This window comes from Papilio polytes, unplaced genomic scaffold (genome assembly GCF_000836215.1).
Source record: "Papilio polytes unplaced genomic scaffold, Ppol_1.0 DF822845.1, whole genome shotgun sequence".
Classification (NCBI taxonomy): domain Eukaryota; kingdom Metazoa; phylum Arthropoda; class Insecta; order Lepidoptera; family Papilionidae; genus Papilio; species Papilio polytes.
Window position 1 is genome coordinate 3965766 of NW_013526359.1, and position 25500 is coordinate 3991265.

Below are 25500 nucleotides of genomic sequence, written 5' to 3' on the forward strand. Positions count from 1 at the left end.
CGTGGAATCTGAGGCGAGCTATCTCGGTTACTAATTGGTACTCGTCCCCTTTGAACGGGCTTTGTTAAATTGCTAAGAATTACAAATGTACCAGGTATTTCGACAAACTTCCATGCGGTCTCAATAAAATGCTTTAAGTTATTTTGCTAGATAAAGACCATTTGTTCTTCAGTATTTAGAGAAATGATACTTTGTTACATTTATCAAATCTTAATTAAAATGTATCGTTAAAAGGACGCTTTAATTGAATTTATTAGTAACTAGCTTACTTAGAAATTAGAAAAAGTAGCCTGTGTTATTCACTCAAAAGAATTTTTGAAATCTTAAAACGTTAATTTGTATTTTGGTATCAATACTTACAAAAATACATATCTTTCCTCTTTACAATATTACTATAGACTAACTGTGGATTGTCTCTTGTTTAGAATATTTTGGTTTTAGTATTGAATTGGATACAATATTTTTATATTAAGTAGTTGTATTTGCGGGTTTATTTCTTTAAGTCCAAATTGCTACATAAACCAGCTCGAATTTAACGAGAATAAATGTTGGATGCCCGGGCTTCAATTTTTCTCCGCAACTCGGTTTCTCTCGGCCAACCAGTGGGAGGGACTATTTTAAAAATTGCTTTCATGTTCCACATAAATTTAGATGTTTAAAAATTCTAACTTTTAAATATATTGATACGTTTACAAAATAAAAACAATTACATTGTAATTAATTATATGCCCTGTGAACAATACAGTTTTTTCTCAAATTGATGGTGTGTGGCTTTGTTTGTCAAAACGTCATGTGGTTTGCATGTTTGATAATTTGGATCGACAGCTCATCTTCTATCCAAACATTAGGGCAGGAATACACATGCAAGTGTCAGATTGAACATTGTATGTTATTAGTATTAGCAGTTAGTAATGCGTATATGTTAATAAAATGGTCCTGTAGCTTGCATGTCGCTTTGATCTTTGACTAAACTATTGCACTACTAAACAGTAGAGCTTTGATTCCTATGAGTTTATGTAATCTGCGCACGCCACTCGATTTTAGTTGTGCGATTAAGTTAGTTGAATTGAACAATTGAATTAAAGGAGTTTTATGGAACGGTGCGTGTCAGTGTCACTGCTCCTCAACTTGCATGTCCGTAGTTGTCATAAAATAAAATGTAGTCGTGTATTCCCGCCTACATAAAAGTATAACGCAAGAACTGGCGCGGAAATAAATTGTGATATTTGGTTAGAACTCAAAGTTTGACAAACATGGTTTTAAAAATCTTTTACAGGGGCGTTAATTCTATCTCATTCGTATATTATGATATTTAATGACTTCGTATTTTACTTAACTATTAACAATCAGATATTTATTTTTATCTTATTTTTTCATTATCTCAAGAGACATTGTTAGAAAATGTATTATTAATACGCTTTTCATGCCACTCGCATAAGAGATTTTCTTCGTTCCCTTCATTTCTTTGTTTAGTTGACATAAAACATGAGCGGGAAAACTCAGTGATTTTATAAAAAAATAGTTCGTTTAACTATTTACTTAATATTAAATACACATTATATAAGATATATGTTCAGTAAATTCCGATACTCGTACGTTAGAGTGAAATTGTGTGAAAATAAAAAAGGGACCGTTAAAAATGAACGGAGTGTAATCCTGGATCAGGCTAACAAGGCGGCCGAATGAAAATTGGATTTGTCTCCGATTGGATTTTTATTTACTTAAAGGAAGAAAAATTCTTTCGTTTCGAGACGTCGGCGTTATAAACGATTCCGAGATCTTCTATCTATTTAGTTGATTAGCAGTTTCCTTCTCATGTCTATATCAATACGATAAAAAGCTTTTGTTTATTACAGAGTAGCTTTCACCTGCGATTCCGTCCAATTGAAATAAAAAAAATAATAAGTAGCCTATGTGTTCTTCTAGACTAGCCTCTACGTCTATGCCAAATCTCATCGAGATCCGTTCAGTCGTTTAGGCTACAAACTCTAACAAACATCCATCCCTCCATCCATACATCTAAACTTTCGCATTTATAATATTAATAAGATTATTACCCACGGAGAGGATTTTGATGTAAATAACAAAGACATATTAAAACCTAAGTTGTGGCTAGGTTAAAACATTTTCCTTTTTGGTCTGCTCTATTCTTCACTTTGTCACATTTTAATTTTTTTATTATTGTTACATTTAATGTTATGGCAATAAATATTCTCTTTTTCCTTTCTTTCAAAAGTCATACATTTTCTTATAGACATAATAAATAAGTCAAAGTTTAATATTTTCCTAACGTACACACCTCATGAATACATTTGCTTAATGCTGCGCGTTGTCGGAGGAAAAATTGAAATTATGCAAGAATGGGGAGGAATTTCTAAGAAATACTTGTTATTTGCGTCGAACTGTTGAAAAATCATTCGTTTTAACAATAATGGTTAAAAATAAGCTTCATATATAACATGCTCACGCCTGAAAGTAAACTATCGCACAACCGTTTGGTCTCGCTTTGATTCCTATAAGCTTAAATGGAGGTGCACACATTACACGATTTTTAGTTGTGCAACTAAACAGTTGAATCAACAATCGCACAACCGTCGTGCGAAAGTTCAGTCAACGGTGTGCGCCCGCCCTAATGATGTTCAGTTGTTCAATTTGTTTACTTTTTTATCTCTACAGTGTTTAATTTTAAGACCAATTGCGAACAATTTTTGCAACGCCTATACTTTTTCGTCTGAAGTATATCGTAAATTATACCAGTGGTGATTCAAACCAGTGAAAAAAAATGTCCGACATATTTTATTTCGGTGCGAGACACGCCCTTATAGCGTCCGTTGTACTGTGACCAAGTAAATTGATACTTGTATTTACCAATATGAAGCTAAGCTAAATTGTAGATATATTTTATACTTTAAAATAAGTTAACAAAGTTTGATTTAAATGACTGTAGCTATTCAATTTATAAAGGCGTCACTTACTGGAAAATTCAACATATTTAAATGCAACTCATTAAGTGCGCGTGCACACCTTTGACAAAATTATCGAAAAGCTGTTTGGTCGTGCTTTGCTTCCTATCTTGTATGGAGGTGTGCACTCTATTCGAGTTTTAGTTGTGAATTTCCAGTTGAATTGGCTGCGAAACAAACGACAATCGCACAACAGTTGTGGAATAGGTAAGGTGTGTTGTGTGTGGTAAAGGTGTGCGCCCGCTCTTAAACAGGATCTTATCAACGTTGTAAATCGATTGTCTCCCACTGTCATGTTCTTAGCCTGAACTTAACAATTCGAGGAAACACAAAAAATAATGTAGCATTTTGACTTAATGTTTATTTTTCTCTTTCAGAGTCTTTGCAAAAGTCATCAATATAAATGAACAAGGAGATGGAAGAAGTTGCTGAGTCAGTGTACATTAGGCGTCCGAGTACAGTCGTCATCAATATCAATGCGCCGGACACTGTCGGAGCGCCTTACAGATATTTCACACGAGGACGGAACACAGAGCAGTAGACAGTGCAGTATTTTTTTAACCAAAAGTCCGTGATAGATACCTTTCTACTATTGAGTGTGCGTTCCACTATACTGCTTTAGTGTTCTGCCCTTGTGTGAAACTTTGAATTAATCTTTTTCTACTGTAGATATACTGTCGAGATTGCTATAATTCATCTTGATGTTTTATAACTTAAGTAAACATTTCTGAGATTTAAGTGGAACATAACAACAATACCCAGTCATTCAGATACTCAGGTAGTTCTATCTATTTAAATGTACACATCTATTTAAATAAATGTTCTTGTAAATATCATATGTGTAATATTCTGTTACATGAGTTAAATAAATTATTATTATTATTAAATAACAAGAAACGTGGTGAAAAAAAAACAAAATTTCATTTTTGTATAGTGTGTAAAAAGTTTGTATTCAAAAGTGTGATGAAATAAGCAAAATGCCCTGTACATTTGTTCCGCTTGGTTGAATAGGACCAAGACCTTTTTTCATCAAATAATTCCTCGTTAATTGTAGGGTTGACACCCACGAGCACTGACAAAAACCGAAAGAGGATGGCACCTGTAATTTTTCATCGAGTTTCAGTCGCCACCCCTTGCGGATCCCGTTTATACGACGCCTAATAAACTTGATACTTGAGAATAACATGAACTTTTTTTTTTATTCATGTAAATAATTTCATCATCCACTTGCCCTTATCCCTTACGGAGGGTCGGCACAGTATGTGCTCTTCCATACATCTCTATCAGCCGTCATATGTGAATCCACTCCTTTCTTAAGCATGTCCTCTTTCACACAATCCATCCATACTTTCTTCGCTCTTCCCCTTCCTTTGTAGCCATCCACATTCAATCTTAACTAATATGTTAAATAAATTGGACATCATATTGCAATTATTAACATTATTGAGATTCCATTTTTTTTGACATCCTTTACTTATCGCCTATGTATCATTCTTCTCTTTCGTGTAACGAAACGTGACGCGGCCTTGCAATTTCACTTACTTTCATCTACATACTTAAGTACAGTGTTGCCGTATGACTATAGTTTCAAAAATACGAGCGTAAAAATACAGAACCGTTACATTTATCTGTTAGAATAGTAATGAGTACATTCCAATTCCGCAACATCGCAGTGACCGTTTGCATACGTTTGCGCATTGCAACTTACGTGCAAGGTGCTAAGCGATAATTTCCCAAGGGAATGGCGTGCTCCACAAATTATAAAGGGAAATTATTCAGCCGCACTGTGTCTTGATCAATTTAATTTTCAAACACTAAATTTTGCACGTGCATTTATCGTGTCTTGCAAAGTATGATACAATATTAAACTTTTTGGAAGACAATATCAAAAACTGATGAAAGTTTAACTTATATATTCAGAGTCACTGAATGGTTGCTTGATCAATTCCTTAATGCATATTTTTTCTTAAAGTGTTCTTTGGATAGATTTTTTTTAGTTAACCTAAACATGAAGCAAAATTATGAACTTAAATGAGGCCTAAACATCAGTGACAATAATTCTTACTTCTCCTCCTCCTAATCCTAAATGTAAGGAATGCTTGGTGAAAATGATCATAAGTGTAGCAGTGAAGTAATTTTTAGAAGCTCTTTGTTCACTGTGTCGTTTGTCAGAACTGATTTAAAAATCCTTGTTTAACAGCAGCAAACTAAATATATTGTGTAAAGTCGAGGATTGCATGTTTGTGTTACCAAACGAACCGTTCCTAAGGAAAGCGGATAAACAGAGTTATCTCAACATGAGTGAACTCCCACACGCCTTTGACGATAGTCATTTAGAGTTACTTTACAAAATTGGCTTTTACGTGTAACAATTTTATTTTGTACCCTCACTGTAGAGCTTGGATGAATTAGATTCCTATTGCGTATACAATTTTCCATTATTTTTAAAAGCTTAATAAACAGTTGACTATCTAGAAATCTAGATTAATTACTTAACAATTAGAAGTCTGAATTATCTAGCTATACAATTGGAGTGTCTGTGTGCAATATTGAGTAAAATTGGCGAAACTTGATGTGTTTGCGTAGCTGATATCAAAAACCATTTTTCTTAGTTCTTGTTTCTCTGTGTGTATGTGTATTTTCGCAGCGGCGCGTTAATTCTGGATAATCTCCGGAACGGCTACATCGCTTTTGACGGGATTTCAGTGAAAATTTACCGATGCACACGTCAATGTTATAGTTTATAGGTTAATTATTTATTTAGGGTTTTACATTCTGAACTCAGGGACTCTGGCGAGCACTAGTTTAATAAGATGCAAATGACGACATGAGTCAGCTAATGTAAGTCTTTTTTAAAAGAATATTTTAAGTGATGCGTTGCCTTTTTATTAAAAAGGTATAGACAATTCGGACACCAAGAATATGAGGGTTTTTAACCCTTTTGTTATGTTTTTCATTGTCACATCCTACTCTGGTAATAAATACGCATACAATCAAATTACATATTTTTTACTTTTCATCTTGCAACCTAATTTGAGAATGCAAACGCCGTTTCTGTTTTTACGGCTCATAAGCCGGCACGCAATTTTCAGATTGAATTTTTACGACAACGAACAAAAAGACAGAGTTGTAAACAGATGAATAACCCGGCCCCAAAGCGCGTAATTGCTTGTAGAGTGCCGCGAAAAGGGAAATAAAAACGAACATTTAATTCTATGGGTCCTGCTTTTTGTACTTTTTATTATAATTACGTAAGAAACAAAGAGCCATGTGGAAGAAACAATTGATAGGATAGGATATCTTCTTTGGGGATTTAGCACTTTGTATCGAAGCGAAATTTGAATCAAACTAAGTGAAGGCCTATTGGGAATATTTGCGAGAAAGCTTTCGAAACATTATCGACAAAAACTGGTTTTAACTGAACAGTTGAACTATTAGAATTTCTTGTCTCTACCAAATAACACCGTCCCTATCGAACGTAACGTGAACCAATCAATCTCATAAAAAAATTGTAGATGACGTTACGAAAACTATCGCAAATGTTCATGATAGGTGCTCTGATTATTTCCCATCTTTGTCGATTGTTATAATTTGTCTAGTCTCTGTATTTATTCCATTTACGTAAGGTCGGCGCACTATATGAATCTAACTTCATTCTCTTCTTAATCATGTATTATTTAGTCTACAAAGCTATCTTATTTCCTTAGTACTAGCGTCTCATTAGCTTCATACATACATAGAATTTGTGCTCCAAGATGATATACAACACAATTCTTAACCATCAACCAATTATATTGACCCTTCAGAAATTCTTATTCGATTTTATTTCAATGCACTAAGAAGGGGTACAGCATGAGAGGAAGGTCAACATAAAATGGTAACGTTATAAATAACGATGTTGGTGTAAAGCTAGCGCTATTAATCATTTGCCATAAATGTTTAGGTCATTAAGCTTTTGGTATGGCTAATGGTAACTTTATTCTAATATAAGATTTCCATTATAAAAAAAATTTTACGTCAGCGTCAATTGTGACGTAACTTATTATGTTATTGATTTCCTAACCCGTAACTTAATTTATTTATAATTATGCTCAAATAAAACAACTTAGATTAAACTAATAAAGTTTATCTTTTCTCTAGTATTATCCCACTTAAGTGGGGTCAACGTACAAGATTTAAAAACCATAATATTTTACAGCCGGCTGACTATCGCCATCCCTACTTGAGAGGAAAGATTTATATAATATGTAATTATTGTTAAGAAGAAAATTAGTACCGTGCTGTAGAATTGTCGCAATATTAGATTATCGACATAAACGTCACATCCCTAGCTGACAGCTGTCAATGTCATTAGAAGGATTGGAATATTCGCGCGCATTCCTGACGAGATCTCTACTGGAGTGTTTAAATTAATATTGCTAGTAACAATTATATAAATTGTTTAAAATTATAAACTGAATATTTCTAGCTAAAAATACTGCTACAAGATTTATTGTTTAACAAAAAATAGAACTATAAAGTTACATATTCATTTAGTGGACATTTCATACCAAATACTAAAAGTATGAGAGAAATGTTTAAGATGACAAGTTGCAGATTCCGGATGGCAAATGGCGGACATATATCTCCCGCTACGAGATTCACCGGGCACTGAAAGTCACAGCGGGAAACTGACTTTAGTACTCTATCTTTGAGATTTATCGAATGAACTGATGATATTTTTACGTGAAACATTTAATGGATTGTTAGAGCGGGCGCACACTTTTGACTAAACTGTTGTGCGATTGTCAATTGTTTCGCAACCAATTCAAGTGTTTAGTTGCACAACTAAAAATCGAGTAGTGTGCGCACCTCTATTTAATGTCATTGTAATTAAAGCGAGACTAAGCAATGTGCGACAATTTAGTCGAAGGTGTGCGCGCGCTCTAAGTTCTATGTATTTAAATATCGTTTCATTACACGTCCGTTAATGTAATTAGAACAGAGTTTTTTTTTTAATGTGATAAAAGAGTTTAAGAATGTCATTTCTGTTATATGTGAAAAAAAAAACAAAATTGAATCAACCCTGCGCTTTACTTATTTTTTTATGTGATTGTGTCAATGGTTAATATCTTAATTAATGTTTAAATAGTTTTGAATTAACCCTTGTGGTATATTTAAACGTATAGGTAATTGTAAATTCAATAGGATCACATGTAGCACCTTTCAAGATAACTAACACGTTTTCTGAATTCAAAATAAACCGAATCAAATAAACGTAAGGCACGAGTTTCTTTCAATAGACGTACTATAAGGATATTTAGGCTCAGATCACGTGTACAGCCAATGTTACGTTTTGTGATAAAGTTTTACGTAACATGTTTGAAGGAAGTTATACATACCTTAGTAAACGTATTACTCATGTGTTGTAAGGCTTAAGATTGTACGAAGAATGTTGAACATAATTTAATAACATTTAGAACCTGTCCCACCAAATTGTAAATTGTCTAACAATCGAATCAAAAAAAAAAAAAAGAAAAACATACAGACGAATTGAATACCTCCTTCTTTTGGGAACTCGGTCAAATATGTGATGGAATTATCGGATTTTGTTATACGACAGTGACGTCATTTTTAAGCTATCTGAGCCTCTATCAGCCAGTGGTGAGACAGGTCCTTAATAATTTAAACCTTTTTGAATTCATTATATTATTGTTACAATTAGGTTGTGTATAAATTTATGCTTAATATATATTTGCGTATAGGTACAGTCGCGGAAATCTGTGTTCCAATTAAAACAATTTGCTTTTAGTATTTGCAACGAGAAAAATTAATTAACTAAAAAAATAATTAGGTAGCAGGTAGTAAACAAAGGGATAATAAAAAAAAGTTACCGTGTATCATTAACCGACTTTTTCGTACAGATACATTTATAAGCTGCGTTGTATTCATTTTAGATCCACGTCTCGTTGCGTTGGACATCGCCAATTTCCCCGGACTGCAGATCCAGATAGGAACGATTTTGAACATCAATAAGGGATTAAAATATATGATTTGCTCTTTTTAATTAAACTACGGTCAAAGTCTGACACGGCAAATGAATATGTAACAAAAGATCAGCCCACAGTTGTTAACAGTGCTTAATAAGCGATGTGTTTAAGATTCGTTTCGCTATTCTGCCGTAAGAAAGAAAATTCCAATTACTTTTATTCATCTTCAATTTAATAGTAAGTTCATTATAAATTAACTAATACATTTAACCGACAAGTTCTAAGATCTATGTCATTAAGAAGTTGAAAGTAAACTCGAGCAGTCGGTGCATGTATCGAATGTTTACTTTAACAAACGAACCGTTTCCTCGGACTACAAATATACAGACTTCATTCGCTTACTCTAACTGACTTTGACGGCAAACTTTGAATCACGCTAAGAGCTTCCACTATGTAGCAATTCATATTTATTATTACTTAAATAACAAAAGTACTTAAATTTATTAAGGAACTATCATTCGCCCGCGAGTCCGTCCACGTGGAAGTAAAAAAAAAGTGAGTAGCCTATATATTCTTTCAGGATTTCCTCTACATCTATACAAAATTTCATCGAAATCCGTTCAGCCGTTTAGGCAACAAACTCTAACAAACATCAATCCATCTAAACTTTCGCATTTATGATATTACTATGATGAATGTTCTTATATGTTTAAACTAGCTGTTCCCGTGCGGCTTCATCCGCATAAAATTATATAAACCTTAATTTATTGTTTACATTTGTCAAATTCTCAATTTCAAATGTCAAAATACCAATGACCTTACTATGACAATCTTGCTTCTTGATGTTGGCAACTCGTATCGTATAGTCTCTTTCCCACATTAGGGTTTTTATCAAAATATTTACCCCCTAAGTTTAATGGCGTAAAAATATATAGCCTAAAGCCTGACGTAAGTGTAGGGCTTTTTATTAAAAAAAGAGTTATTCAAAAATATGCTGTAATTGCTGAGATCTTAGGCAACAAAGAAGTGTGTGTTTACGCTTTATTATAATAGTATAGATAAGGAATAGTGAAAGTACAAATCAATAAATCACTCTGAGAAAAAGTATTCTGTGTAATGTCCTGACCGATACTGAAGACAAAATAACTGATGAACGTGGGAATGTTATAGACTATTAACACGTTGATGAAGACGCGGGGAATCTAGTTGCTGAATAAATATCAAAAATCTATTTTTTATTACATTTCATTGTTCTTATAAATTCGACAAATTCTTTTGGAATAGATTAGTTTTATTACTAGAATATTATTCAAAATGTATGTATATTTAGTCTTGCCATTTCAACTAAGATATGTTCAATAGCATTTTATCTGTAAAGGTGTAGAGGAAGATAAGCGAATCAAGTAAACGACGTGCGCTTTGCAAAGCATCTACAATAAGGTACATTGGCGCCCTGATCACGTCTCGCATTCCGAACTAACGATATAGACTTCTATGTAAGACTTACATTGACCACTCTATTCTAGACACGGTTACCTTTTTCATAGAGAAGACTAGAGAGGAAAATGTGAGAGTTAGACTGACAGAGGCAGATTGAAAAATACAAAAAAAATCACGACTGCCAGCCAAAGTGGTAGGAAATAAATTCACGGAACCTATAATTACTAGAATTGACATTGTCATAATAGGAAGCACACCTTTCTCTAAACTATAGCACAACTGTTCAGTCGTGCTTTGATTCCTATGAGCATATATGGAAGTGGGCACACTACTCGATTTTTAGTTGTTCAACTAAACAGTTGCATTAGCTGCAAATCACTAGTTCAAATATAGTTTCTTTCCTGGAGGTCACAAAACTTGTTGCCTAAGATGTCAGCAATTACATCATATTTTTGAAAAATCCTTTTTTAATAAAAAGCCCTACACTTGCGTCACGCTTAAGGCTATATATTTTCACGCCATTAAACTTAGGGGTAAATATTTTGGATAAAAACCCTAATGTTGGAAAGAGACCATAAGTTGCAGCCAACATAAAAGAAGAAAGATTTGTCAAGTCATGTCTTTTTGACATTTGCTATTGATTGTTTGACAAATGTAAACAATAAAATAAAATTTTAATACTTACTTGCGGACGAAGATGCACGGGAACAGCTAGTATAGGATAATCATAACTCTGTCTACGTGAGGAAATATACAAATAATATATCAAACTAATACGGTCGGACAAATCTTAAGTGAAGCGTAACATCGTAGAATAACTTCAGTATAAGTTTTAGCGCTGGATGTTCTAAAGTTGTTCGTGAATTTGTACGGCGTTGCTAACGTAGGCGGGCGGGCCGTCGCTGCCAATTTAATATTACTTTCTTGTACCCAAAATGCACTTAATATTTTGTATCATATTTATCAACTAAAAGTCTACTAAACACAAGGCAAATTAAACCCAAACTTAATGGCCAAACAGTTTAAAATTATTTAATCTCTTTCTATTTATATAACGAAAGTAATTGATTTCATTGCCATATTGTCATTAATTTGTAAACACATATCTAGTTAAATGAATGCAGAATATTGTAAAAGAAAACAAGAAGATAGAGTTATAAAGGTTTTATCGTTGGAAATACAAAACTTGTTCAGAAAATCTGAATAGAAGTGCAAACGTAGCCAGCCGGTCCGCCTTTGCCAATTTAATAATGCCTTGTAAGGCGTCTCATAGCCCCTTGTCGGACGTATGGAGAAAATTTGACATTATTAAGACGAAGCAACCTCGTAGAAATGGAAACGTTACATTCAATTTGTTAGATTTGTTACATTTAAATATGCTAACTGGAATTGGAATTTGATTTGGAATTCCAAAGTCAAAAACAAGTCAACCGTGTAAATGCAGGGAAAAAAACCTTTTCACCGTTTAGAACACCTTAACAAAGTTTTACCGAATCTTTCTTGCGTCTAGTAATTTGTGTTTTACTAATATTACGTTGTTTAATTAGAAAAAACATACAGACGATTTAAATACCTCCTTCTTTTAGTCGTCTAGAAGTCGGTCAAAAATGGCAGTAATCAAAATTTTTACAAAATAAGCATTTAAAGATTTTAAATTTATTCAATTTATTAAATTTACACAGAAGTGTATATTTTCATCATTCATATATATTGTTAACTCTTTTTAGTAATAATCTCATATTCTTAAAATTTATAAAAATGCTTCTTTCTATATTAAATTGTTTAAACTATCGTGAGACATTACTTCAAGCGAAAATTAATTAAAAACGGCTCAACTCACGCTTTGTTCCTCCGGTGACGGCACCGACTAGTTTCGGATCCTTCGGGGATCATTCTTCAGGGCGAGTATTATTTAACTTTTGTTCGCGGTCGCGTCGCGCCTCGCACTCAACTCAACTTTTGTTCGCGGTCGCGTCGCGACTTAGATAATACTCACCCTGAAGAATGATCCCCGAAGGATCCGAAACTAGTCGGTGCCGTCACCGGAGGAACAAAGCGTGAGTTGAGCCGTTCTTTCTATATTTATCAATTTGTTAAAAATCCCTGATTATCAACAAGAACAAAGTAAGATTTACTTGTATATGTTCGGAATCTTTTCTAATTCTCTTATTGCGTTAGCACTAACAAGGTAAGTTGGTATAAGATAAATTTATTATCTGAAATATAAGTTGTTTATCCAGTAAACAAGGCTGTGGGGTCCGCGATCGCCGGCGGCGCGGCTATATTTGATTAGTCCCCTCTTTGCCTGCTGCCTCCGCTCACATATGACCCTTACTTATATAAGTAAATTACTGTTTTCATAATAAATTAATACAAAAAAATTAAGCAAGAATTGTTTAAAGATGTTCTAAGATTTATGTAACACTAGCTTTCGCTCGCGAATCTGTCCACGTGGAATTAAAAAAAAACAGAAGTGAATAGCCTAAGTGTTCTTCCTGACTATACTCTACATCTATACCAAATTTCATTAAAAACCGTTCAGCTGATTAGGCTACAAACTCTAACAAACATCCATACATTCATCCATCCATCTAAACTTTCGCATTTATAATATTTGTGTGATGTTTATGTCTTTCTTTTAATTTTTAACAATAAAATTGTCCAGTTTGCTTTTCATTTTAATTGTGATTGACTTTTATTCTGTTTCGGGGAACCTATCACGAAAATTTTAAAGTGTTACTAACATCATCGATATTGTATAACATTTGTTGGTGTACTTTATGCAGGGTACGGGCTGTACAAATGGCCAGTTAAAAACTGGATCTTGTGAAGTCAATAAAAGCATTTTAAGTTAAAACTAAGTTAAGCCGTTACAATAGAATATATTTAAAGTGCCATAGGTCACGTACATATCTTACCCTCGACTGGCACATAATGCCCGGTGTAATACAATACTAGGGTCCGGCACTAAACTGCTATAAGTATTGCAAGTAGGTCCGGCATTTGGGCGCCGCGGTACGCATACAAATGCATTACCTTAATACACGAATATCTATCGTCATAGGTGAATGGATATGGCACTTTAATGTTTAAATCCTTGTAAATTAAACAACGTATCTTGGAATTTTGACTATAGTACTGATTTAATTTACAGAAAACATGTGACTAACAATACAAGAAAATTACTCGATTTTTTATAGAAAATCAAGGCTGGAAATGGGGCTTCAAATCATGGTGTTAAGAGTTTTATATAGAAACAATATGTTAAAAAAATTACTTAAATATTTTTGTAACTAATGTTAAAAATCTTAGTTTTTTAATTCTACCATTAAAAGTGTAATCTATGCAAGAAGATTGAGTTATAATTTATCAGCGAAGCGAGCTAACAACAGTATTATTTGCCGCATCCATTGTTTGGTACATGGATGTGACGCGGGGTCTTAACTTAGCTAGTTTATTTGTGCGAGGTGAGGGCCGCTGAAAGTAAGATAGTTCACTTCACTCCGGCGCCGGCTCGTCGGCACGCCGCACACGTATTGGACTTTTTAACTTTACTTTCGTGTGGGTTTTTACTGATTATGTAAGTTTCAATACAGTTTGAGCCTCTAAAGAAGTAAACGACAGCCTCCGTGACTTGCGCGTAAATTACTTTATGAACTTTACCTTTTCGCTTGTAGATTTTTAGATCTTACCATACTAATATTATTAATGCCAAAGTTGAGATGGATGTACAGTTGTTACTACGTAACCATAAAACGGAAACAAAATTGGGTATAGATGGAGAACATAGTCTGTGAGAACACATGCTTAATTTTATTTTTAATATCGAAGATATCATGACTAAAAGCTAATATTTTAAGAAAGAAACGTACAATGTTAAATAGACTTAGAATGTAAAAAAAAGTTTCCATGGGATATTACCAAATAAACATGCACAAAAACACATTGTTTTTCAAATAGAATGAGGGATGAATTGTACGGGGGCTTCAGTAGTGGAAACTGACGTTTAGACTTTGGTAAACACTTCATTGGCATTTATTAGGTACGGTACGGTATTGCTTGACATGTATAAATTCCATGCCATCTCTAGATTGGATATTTATGAGCCCCAGGTTGTGTACACTTCATAAATAAATCCGAGCACAGTACTGGACTAAGGTTATTGCTTTTATAACCGGCTATATCCCAAGAAATGTGTAATAATGTGATTGCCTCTATTTCTTTTTCAGTCGGCTATTTTTCAATTTGTATACGTTTGTATTGGGAAACATCAATAAAATGAAATAACCTGAGTAATGAAACGACCGAATTATGGTCTAATAAAACTGCGCCCTTATGATTTTACTAAAGCTACGATTTAACAAGAAATATGACAGCTTTCGCCCGCGACTCTGTCCTCGTGGCATTAAAGAAAAAACAAAAGTGAGTCAACGAGTTCTGGCAGACTATTCTCTACATTTGTACCAAATTTCATCGAATTCTGTTCAACAGTTTAGGCGATAAACTCTAACAAACATCCATCTAAACATTTGCATGTATAGTAAGCATTAGTATGATTTTTGTGAGTAAAGGAAAACAAATGCAGTTGCAAAACTTGTTAAAATATTCTTTCATTTGTTTTCAAACAAAAAAACATTCGGATTTTACAATATTAATATAATATTCATATTAGATCGCTCATGTGGAATTCTCGGTACAACTTCCTTAGTAATAAAATGCTGTATATTAACATTCGAGGCAAGACGATCCGCGCCTGAGGCTATCTGATTAGTTCTCCTTGTCCGAGCTGCCCACAGAATCCCCACATAACAAGCAATATCACTAAATAATATTAAGAGTGGGCGCACATCTTTGACTAAACTATCGGACAACTGTCGTGCGATTGTCGATTGTTTCGCAGCCAATTCAACATTTTAGATGCTCGACTAAAAATGGCGTAGTGTGCTCACTTCCATATAAGCTCATATGAATCAAAGCGACTAAACAGTTGTGCAATAGTTTAGTCTATGGTGTGCGCGCGCTCTAACTGTAAACGATGTTAAAATAGAAACCAAAATATGCAAAAGGCTTTTTTCATACATGAGAACATTTTTGTAACGTCATCGAGAAAACTTCTATGTGATTTGTTACTTATTATGATGAAAAGCATTTTTCGACCCAGCGTTTAAACATTGTCTAATATACCTTGTATAAGATATTATGGGACTGACATCTAAAGAACCAAAGACCCTATAAAAAATAAAGAAAAAAATACATTTCGAATACTATTTTAAAATTTTTTAAAAATAATTATCTGACATATACGTAATCTACTTATATGCTACGATGCGTGTAAATTCGTAGCGGCAGTGCTACGATTCATTGTCGTAGTAGCAGTGCTACGTTTCGTTGACATAGCAATCAAAATTATTTTGTCAAAGTGCGAAAGTTTAAGTCGATAGAGGTTTATTAGAGTTTGTAGCCTAAAATATTAAACGGATGACTATAAAATTCGGCATAGATGTATAAAATAGTCTACAAGAAAACAAGCTTTTCACTATTTTTTTTTAATTTCACGCGGTTGGAATAACGGGTTAAAGCTAGTAGTTATGTATTTCATTCTATATATGTGATAGAGAAAGTTCCAGTGAATATTTTCCATATTTCAATACGTTAAAATGTCTACGAGTATATATTCGGATTTCTCTTCAAATGTGGGCATCAAACTGTGCGGTCAATATTTACAGATAGCCTCTTCGCACACCGCCTCCGGCGAGTCTTGGCAGCGGCTTTATGCTTTGTATGTTTGAGCTATCTACAAAATTTTCTGTTTAATGTTATAGACAATTTAATATTACATTATAATATAGACCTACGGTTCTCTCCGATGACCTCTATACTCTGTCAGGGTTATTGTAAGTTATTTTAAGCCATCTTTTGAATTTTAAATCTTTTCTTTAACCCAGAAAAATATTGTTTAGTCTTACTTAGAATTTCTTCTAATGTTTTAAAAATTAAAAGTTAGTTTATTGCATGAATGTAGATATATTTTTTACAATCAGCTTTCAATTACAACTGAGTCCGTGCGAATTGAAAAAAAAAAACCAGTAATAAATTTAGTCTATATCATCCTAGAATAGGATAGCTTCCCAACTATGAAAGAACTTTTCAAATAGATTCAGTATTTTCGAAGCTAATAATCAAATCTTTCCTCATTATAATATTAGTATATATAACGCAGGAAATGCGCAAGCAAGGTCAGTATATACTTTATTTGTACAAAAGAAACCTTTAAAATGTATTTTCCAGTTTCTAAATACATGAACGTTGTGTGTCGGTAACAGCGGCGTCTGAGAGTCATGCTGGAGAGCTCCACAAACAGCGAAGGACATACGGACAAACATCGAGTTTCTGATGCCACCGGACATTTCGCATATAAAGTTATACTAAAATTCTATGCATCATTTAGATACATTTGAATAAAAAAATTTAAACACAACTAGCTACTTAAACATGAAGCTATAAAAGCTAAACAACATTTTTAAATGTGAAGAAACAACATGCACTAATTATTAGTAATTTATTTTTATAAATATACTGTTGCTCGACTTTATTCGCGTGAAATTAAATTATATGTAGCTTACGTTACTCACAGATAAATTACCTTTCTAACGGTGAACGTATTTTCTAACAAAATCCCAGTAGTATTTGAGTTATTTCATTACATACAAAAATACAAATCTTACCTCTTTATATTAGTATAGATATAAAAATTACAAACACTAACAATGGAGAAAACCCAAATGAAACGTTGTCAATATGAAATTAGCAATGCTTTTCTTACCTAAAATAGGTTAATTTTACAAAAAATAATATAATAAGCTTTGCTTTCTCCTTTATTATATTTAGACGAGTACTTAAAATACAATATACTTCTTATAAGACTGTCCATAAAATATAAAGCAATTGTATTGGATTCGGGTTTTATTTCACACATTATAACACTCGCTAGGCGTGTCGGGGATGCGAAGTCCGGCTTTTATGATCCGGGGGAAAATCCGAAAGTTATAGTCGTTTTATAGACGAAATACGACGTCCGTCTAGAACATAGTCAATATAAACTCCTTTAAATTGGTAATAGAACTAATGTATGTATAATAATTATAATTTTCCTAATATTATAAATGCGAAAGTTTAGACGGATGGATGTTTGTGAGAGTATGTAGCCTAAACTACTGAACAGCTTAGATGTAGAGTATAGTCTGGAAGAACACATAAGATACTTATTAAGAGCCGCGGGCACAAGTTTTTATTTAAAAAATATTTATAACTAATATTATCATGTATACCTCCATCAAAAAGGTATTCTAATATATCTATTTGGAACTAAGAGATTTAAAATCTTACTTCATTTACTTTTTTAAGATAAGTTTGTTATTTAATTTCGGTATATAAACATAAAGTAACATTTATAGACTAATTTGAGACAGAGTGTCATTAGATTATGTACAAAACGTTTACAGTATAATAAAATTAACTATTGTTTTTTATCCGGTCTATTTCTGATAAGTATACGTAAAGCTTTTGCTCTAGTTAGATTTGATCATATTGGATAAGTATACTTAACGGATATCGGTATAATATTCTACAATTTCTACAACCTAACTATATGTTTTAGAATATGTAAGTAAACCAAAAAGCAGTTGGTTTAATTAGTGAAAAAGGGTAAATAATATGTTTCGTTTTCTACAAGTGACTGTTATATGAGCGTTACTAAATATTCTTAGTTACTATACTATCTTCGAGATACTTTAAAATACTACAAGGGTTTCTTTTCACAGATCGTATTGCCGCTTCTAGTACCAATGGTACTGGTGTAAAGGACTTGAAAGGTAACTCGAGTGTCGGTTTGCATTCTACCCGCATTCCACATTCAATTTCGTCGCAATGGCGTCCCGTAAAGAGAACACGCGCCTCGTGCACGGGTAAACTTTATTAGCACCGCTTGTCCGGGCAAATTGTGTTTGTATGTTTGTGAAATGTACAGGATGTTTAAAAATAACATTTTAATGAAATTGAAACGTTTGAAAGACTTTTTATAGTCATAAGTATAATTGTAAAGTGCACACAAAAGCTAGAAAACAGCTCTCTTAAGATATGAAATGGCAATTTTTAAGTTGGATAAAGCCCACTTTAACATTTTTACACGAATGGGTCGGCTTGCCCGGTGCAATACCACGATCACACCGAAAGTTAGGCGTTTTGTTTGATAAGAGTGTGTGCCGGAGGTCTACTTTAATCCTCTTTCCCTTTCCACCCTTTTTTTACAAGGACGGGATGGGTAGGAAAGTGGATTTCGCTTTTCCTACTCTGTTGGTTAAAGGTAGACAACGCATCTGCAACTGCGGATGTGTTTGAAAAATTCAGGAGGTCACTTGCTCATTTTCCAAAATATTATCATACTAATATTATAAATGCGAAAGTTTAAATGGATGGATGTTTGTTAGAGTTTGTAGCCTAAACGGCTGAACGGATTTCGTTAAAATTTGGTATAGATGTAGAGGATAAAGCTAGTATAAAATATAATATAACTGGTTATTGAAAAGCTAAAAACTTTTATATTAACTATATTTCATGTAACTAAATTTTACACTTACTGAAGTAAGTAGAGGTGTGATGTAAGTCAGTTAAGATAAGGGATCCTGAATAGTTCCTTTTAGATGACATTTTGCAAGAATACGTAAAATGTTTTATGATCGTGTCGTGCAGCGGCATCTAGCGGCGGATATTGGAATCTACGGCACTAAATCTGCGAGAACATCTAGGACGACTCTAAACTAGATCTTTACTGTAGCTTTAAAGTGAATAAAATTTGAACGATGTCGTTTTACTGAAGATAATTGTGGTATTGCTGGTATTAAGTTGACTACTTTCCCTTCTTTGGTTTTTAATTAGTTTTCTTTATTGATCACTATTTTTATTTTACTGTTTGTTTTATAGTGCTGTAATAGTTTAGATAATGATAGGGGTCAATTAAGTTCAAATAAATTACTAGAGATTTTTCCATTATTTATAATAACTTCGTTATCATACTAGGTTTTGCTCTGTAGCGTTTTTTTTCTGGTCTGTTGTTTATTAGTGTACTAGCTGTTGCCGTGCGACTTCATTCGCATGAAATTATGAAAATTGTTTTATTGATTACATTTGTGAAATTCAATTGCAAATGTCAAAATGACATGATGACAAGGCATGGCAATTTTGCTTCCTTGATGTTGGCAGCAACTTATGGTCTCTTTCCCACATTGGGGTTTTTATCCAAAATATTTACCCCTTAAGTTTAATGGCGTGAAAATATAGCCTAATGCGACGCAAATGTAGGGCTTTTTATTAAAAAAAGAATTATTCAAAAATATGCTGTAATTGCTGACATCTTGGGCAACAAAGAAGTGTGTGTTTACGCTTTATTATAATAGTATAGATAGCCGAGACAAATATTTTACTCTAACATGTTTTGTATTGATAAAGCTATAGTTAACTATAGGTATATACCTCCTAATCCAAATAGTGGTTACGTAACTCTTAAGGATATTTTCTGGAAATATGAAACTCGGGGGCGGTGAGATATTTTATTGAGTCGATAAAAGGAAACGGCCCTTAATGGCATTGGCCGAATTATTTCGCTAAATGTTCGAACATGTGTCGCAGTGACTTAAGAGTTTCACTCCTATGTTATGTAACTATGGTAATACATACATTTTCTTTTTAGTAACTGTTTGCAAGAAAAAATAAACTTCTTTATTGCTTAATTATCAGTTTTCATTGCTGAAATACATATACAAAAACATATAATAATAAGAGAAAATTATTATTAATAGTAAAATTTTGAGTAGAATTGAGAAGCAAAAGGTTAGCGTGGTATGGACATGCTATGTGATGAAATGATGGGGACATAAACCAGAAAGTGTTAAGATTGAATGTGGATGGCTACAAAGGAAGAGGAAGGCCGAAGAAAGTATGGATGGATTGTGTGAAAGAGGATATGCTTAAGAAAGTAGTGGATTCAGATATGACGACTGATAGAGATGTATGGAAGAGCAGAACATACTGTGCCGACCCTCCGTAAGGGATAAGGGCAAGTGGATGATGATGATGAGTAAAATTTTTGATAGTTTACCGCGTCAAAATCATAATATCATGTTTTCAGTATTTCCAAATAAAACTGCGGCAATATTTTCTTCTAAGTTACATAAGTTACGAAGAGATAGTTTACAAACTTCAAAATATTAAAAGTGAAATCCTCAAAGAATCAGAAACGTATAAAAGCCGGAGTCTGCGGTCAGCCTTTATAAAGTGGACTTTTATATCAGGGGCCCGCGAAACACAACCTCTCCCGTAAAGTATACCTACATAGATGTAAAGCCACTAGATGTGACAACGACAAATTTAATTTAACTGACAAATTACAGTGATTAAAATAAATGTTGTTGTCCCTGAAAATTACTAATATTAATTACATTGATAGACGTTCAAATATAGTCGGAGGAAACCTCGAATTAGTTGCGTTATTACAGTACATTTATAATCACAGAATTATGTGAACGCTTGTTAAATTTTTAGACGAATAATGTTAATCATTGTCCCTTTTATAGGATTTCCAATTTATAGTTAGTTATAGAATAATGTTTTACAAGTTTTTGTATAACACTTCCAGTAATTGATTATCTTCGTCCCCTTTTCTCCCGGAGATTGAATAAGGCTGAAGTGAAGTCGAGTCTGGATTTATGAGGATTCCGCCGACGCCGCACTCCTCCGATTGCCAGTTTATTTTGTGTCAAAGTGCGTGTGATGCCGGATTGGCGCGAAACTCTCTAGCTTAATCGCTTTTTGTTTGAATTAAAACGTTACATTTCAATTTTCGAACACTAATATTGTTTTGTTTTATATTTTGATATGCATATAACTATTTATACATTTTGTTTACAGTCAATTTTTATTATTGAATATGAAAAAAAATACATTTCCTCTTTTACTACTTATTATAAAAAAAACGAAAATACTTTTTTGTCATGTGTTGTAGTGACTTTTGGATTTTATATAATAACTAGCTTTCCCCGTGTCTCCGTCCGTGCGGAATTAAAAACAAATCTTAGTAAGCTATATGTTCTTCTAGACTATACTCTACATATATCTATGCCAAATTTCATCGAGATTCAGCAGTTTATGCTATAAACTCTAACAAACAATCATCTAACCTTCACATTTATAATATTAGTAACATAATAGCTATTTTGTTGTTTTCTTCTGTATATTTTACACATAAAAATCAATGTCAATAGACACTCCTTGCAATCTCAGTTCGAAGGCGACAGTTCGACTAGCGACAGCTTGAACGGACATTTTATGGTCTTCATAAAATAAACGTCGGTTATTACTTATAGCTGCACCTTTCACCTGTCTTTAATGCATGTTCCATTTCTATATTCTTTGAAATAATACCAAGACAAAGTTATGCCTTCGTGTTTGCTATTTCAAAACTAATGATTTTAAAGTGATACTATCGTTTAATTTAATTGGGATTTAAATAATTATACACTTAACTTAAAGTTACAATAGTAAGTTATTAGTATTCAAGATGAAGCTACTTAGTACTCAATAGAAACCTTTAGTCAGCTTCTAAGATCAAAGTAAAATAACCGATTAATTAAAAAATACTTAGGGCAATGAATATATGGCATCAATCAATCCTGTCTATATTTTTTATATAGTTTATGATTTCTGCTGGTACGTTATTTAATGTTTTCAAAATTAAAGCCTTGTTTTAAATGGATGAAATCTCTTGAACCTGATATACACCTTCAATTTTAACTGTACAGTTGAAATGCATATTTAAAACTAAAGGTTTGTAGAGGACTTCAATAAAGTTGGAGGCCTAAAGCCATTACAGTTCTGCGCGACGGCAACCTTGTAAGTCAATAAAGATATTGTAATATTGAAGGCGAAAGAACGTCAACGGGGCATTTCTGAGTCGTTGTCAAAAGGCATATTCGTCGCTCCCGGCCCCCGCCTCAAGGCGCGTTATCTAATCTCCCAATACATAGAGAAGGGTACTCGTCATCTCGGCGAATATTTTTTTATATCTCCCCAACGATCCACTCGACAAAGGATCGGCCATTTTTCCGGTAATTTCAGACTAGAGAGGGCATTACGTGAAGTTATGTGTGTGATTGTATAATACATTTACGATCGCATAACTGTGAAATAAAATAAAGGGTGCGACGTTTACTGTCCATTTTGTAAATTAAAAATTCTTTGACGTCGACACTGTCTGTACTGATTTTAACATGTATGTAAAAATGTTAACTTCGAACATTTACTTAACTGTCAAAAATGTTTACTTATAATCTTTGTATGTTAAAATAAAATTAATGGTTTAGTTTTAGAAGAAAACGAGTAATAAAAAAGGGCTCGTCCGGGATTTGAACCCGGGACCTCTCACACCCGAAGCGAGAATCATACCACTAGACCAACGAGCCGCGTGACTTTTATGACATAAATACAGTTAGCTGAACCAACAGCCTGAACTATTTACAGTAAAAGAATGGAAAATTTAAACACAGAACGAGAATCCATTTTTTATCTATGTGTAAAGAATTAAAAATATATTAATTGTTACAAATTATTTACAAACGCTTTGAAAACATATTAAAAAGTTTTATTGCAACGTTGGTTCGAATCTATTTGATTTAATCCAACATTTTCAAAGAATCTTTGAAACCGCACTAGTCAAGTTTATTTCAAGTGGCTATTTATTTCGGTGGGAAAAGCGCTCGACCGGGGCACCGCGTGTGTCTGACTGTACAGATTATAGCACTTCCAGAAAGTGGACACGACTGTACCAGAAATTTTATATCAGTTTTATTAGTGGATTCAATAACTTTTTAATGATATTTTGACCACAAAGTAAAAGAGATAATTGTAACTACTTTACAACTAAAAGTAATATTAAAAAGTTAGGCATAAAAAAAATAGTAGCGTATGAAAATTAGGAGAAGGATTTTCACATTTTACGAGTTTCACTTGTTAAATATAACTGGTTACTTTCAAAAGTTAAATTCTTTAGCTGAATGGAAATAGAAGTAAAACAATTGAATTCATTCTTTTCAAATGTAAACTTTATTCTTAGCGAAATAAAAGCGAGTAAATCTAATTCTAAATTTAAAAGTTAAATTAAAATGAATGTAAAATTCTAATGATTTTCTTGTTCATTAATATTTGACTTCTTTTAGAAGTTATACTTTGTATATATTACCACAGATAATAAAATCTTACACTAGTAGTTATTACTAGATATTACGCAAGTTAGTTAACATTTTGTCGACAATTATTTGTTACAATTACTACGTCTTAAGAAAAATATATTTATGAAAACTTTAAATCTAGATTAAATAATAATACAGGCTTAGACTTACACTAAGGACGTATATTAGTCCACTACAACATATTGTAGTACTAATCTATCTTACTAATCTTACTTCTTACTAATATTATAAATGCGAAAGTTTAGATGGATGGATGGATGGATGGATGGATGGATAGATGGATGGATGGATTGATGGATGTTTGTTAGCGTTTGTAGCCTAAACGGCTGAACGGATCTCCATGAAATTTGGCACAGGTTTAGAGCATAGTCTGGAAGAACACATAGGCTACTTTTTATCCCTGGAATAGTTACGGTTCCCGTGGGATTCATTAATTTAGTTTTTTAATGTTTACTCGATCATTCTGCAACGGTTCAACATATTGAAATTTGGCACATTTTTATATCTAAAACAAAGTCTGGAGTACACATGGGATAAGCTTCATCCCCAAGAAATGTCCGGTTCCCGAGGGATACGTAGCTTTTTGTAATTTTTATAGTTTGTATGTTTTCTAATACCACGCGTACGAAGTCACGGGCAACAGCTCGTACTATTATAAAGAGCAAAAATATGTATTGAAATAACTTAAAAATTACTGGGCTAATTTCAAAAATTCGTTCACCATTATAAAGCTACGTTATCAGTGAGTAACATAGACTATGTTCATTACATTTTTTTAATATTTCACTCGAGAGAAGTCGCTAGCTGTTGCTAGTAAAAATATAAAATGTGACTGCGTTTAGATAAATATTTCTTTTAAGTTTACAAAACTTGGGAAAACATTTGTTGGGAATTATGTTATTAAATCTCGTGCATGTGACGTAAAGAGGTGCATTGGAGAAACACTTTTTATATTTCTAGAGTGGCTAGAACATCCAGGTAAAGCTGAGCGTCGAAAAAATAGAAACTGCATTAAACGTGTCATATGCAAGCTACTTTTAAATGCAAATGCTAACTTCCTTTAGAAATGCTTGTTTCTCATACATTTATTTCGCTTATGCAATTTGAGTTGGGGTAATTTATTTTAATTTCTAGCACTTTTAGATAACATGCTTTTGTGGAATACTAGCTGTTGCTCACGACTTTGTCCAGTTGAAGTTTAATAATATATGTTAATCGGTGATAACGTAGCTTTGTAATGGCGAAAGAAGTTTTGACATCGACCCAGTAGTTTTTGAGTTATTTCAATACATGCAAAAGAACAAATCTTTCCTCTTTATAACATTATACATTTTTAAAAAATGTTCTAATTTCAATATGATTTCAATTTATTCATATTTAATGTGATGATTTGATGATATTCAAGAGGGTTTCGATTTGTTTGCATGTTTTGTTATGTGGAAAAATTATGAAAACTTAAGATCTGTAATATACATTCAAAGTATTTTTTTTATGTTAAGTATTTTATAAATTCGATGCGTAGTTAAAAGTCTAAAATTATCTATATTTGATAATGAATACTTTTATCGTTTTACAATCAAATAAAATTGTCCGTGGCTCCGGGATACTGAATTGATTTAAAACAAGGTCTTTACCATTGATTCAATTTAAACAATGACCTTAAAACCTTAAAACACTTTATTTCAATACTAGCTGTTCCCGTGCGGCTTCGCACGAAATTATAAAAACTTTACTGTTTACATTTGTCAAATTCTCAATTGCAAATGTCAAAATTACCGTCACCATAATAACATTGCTTCCTTAATGTTGGCAGCTTGTAGTTTATGGTCG

General features: G+C 33.0%; 1 non-coding gene across 1 annotated transcript; it reads right to left on the reverse strand.

The window, feature by feature from the left end:
* Positions 1-22812: 22812 nt before the first annotated feature.
* On the reverse strand, positions 22813-22884 carry Trnap-cgg. Its single transcript has one exon. It is a non-coding gene; the product is annotated as a tRNA-Pro (tRNA).
* Between the last annotated feature and the right edge of the window lie 2616 nt (positions 22885-25500).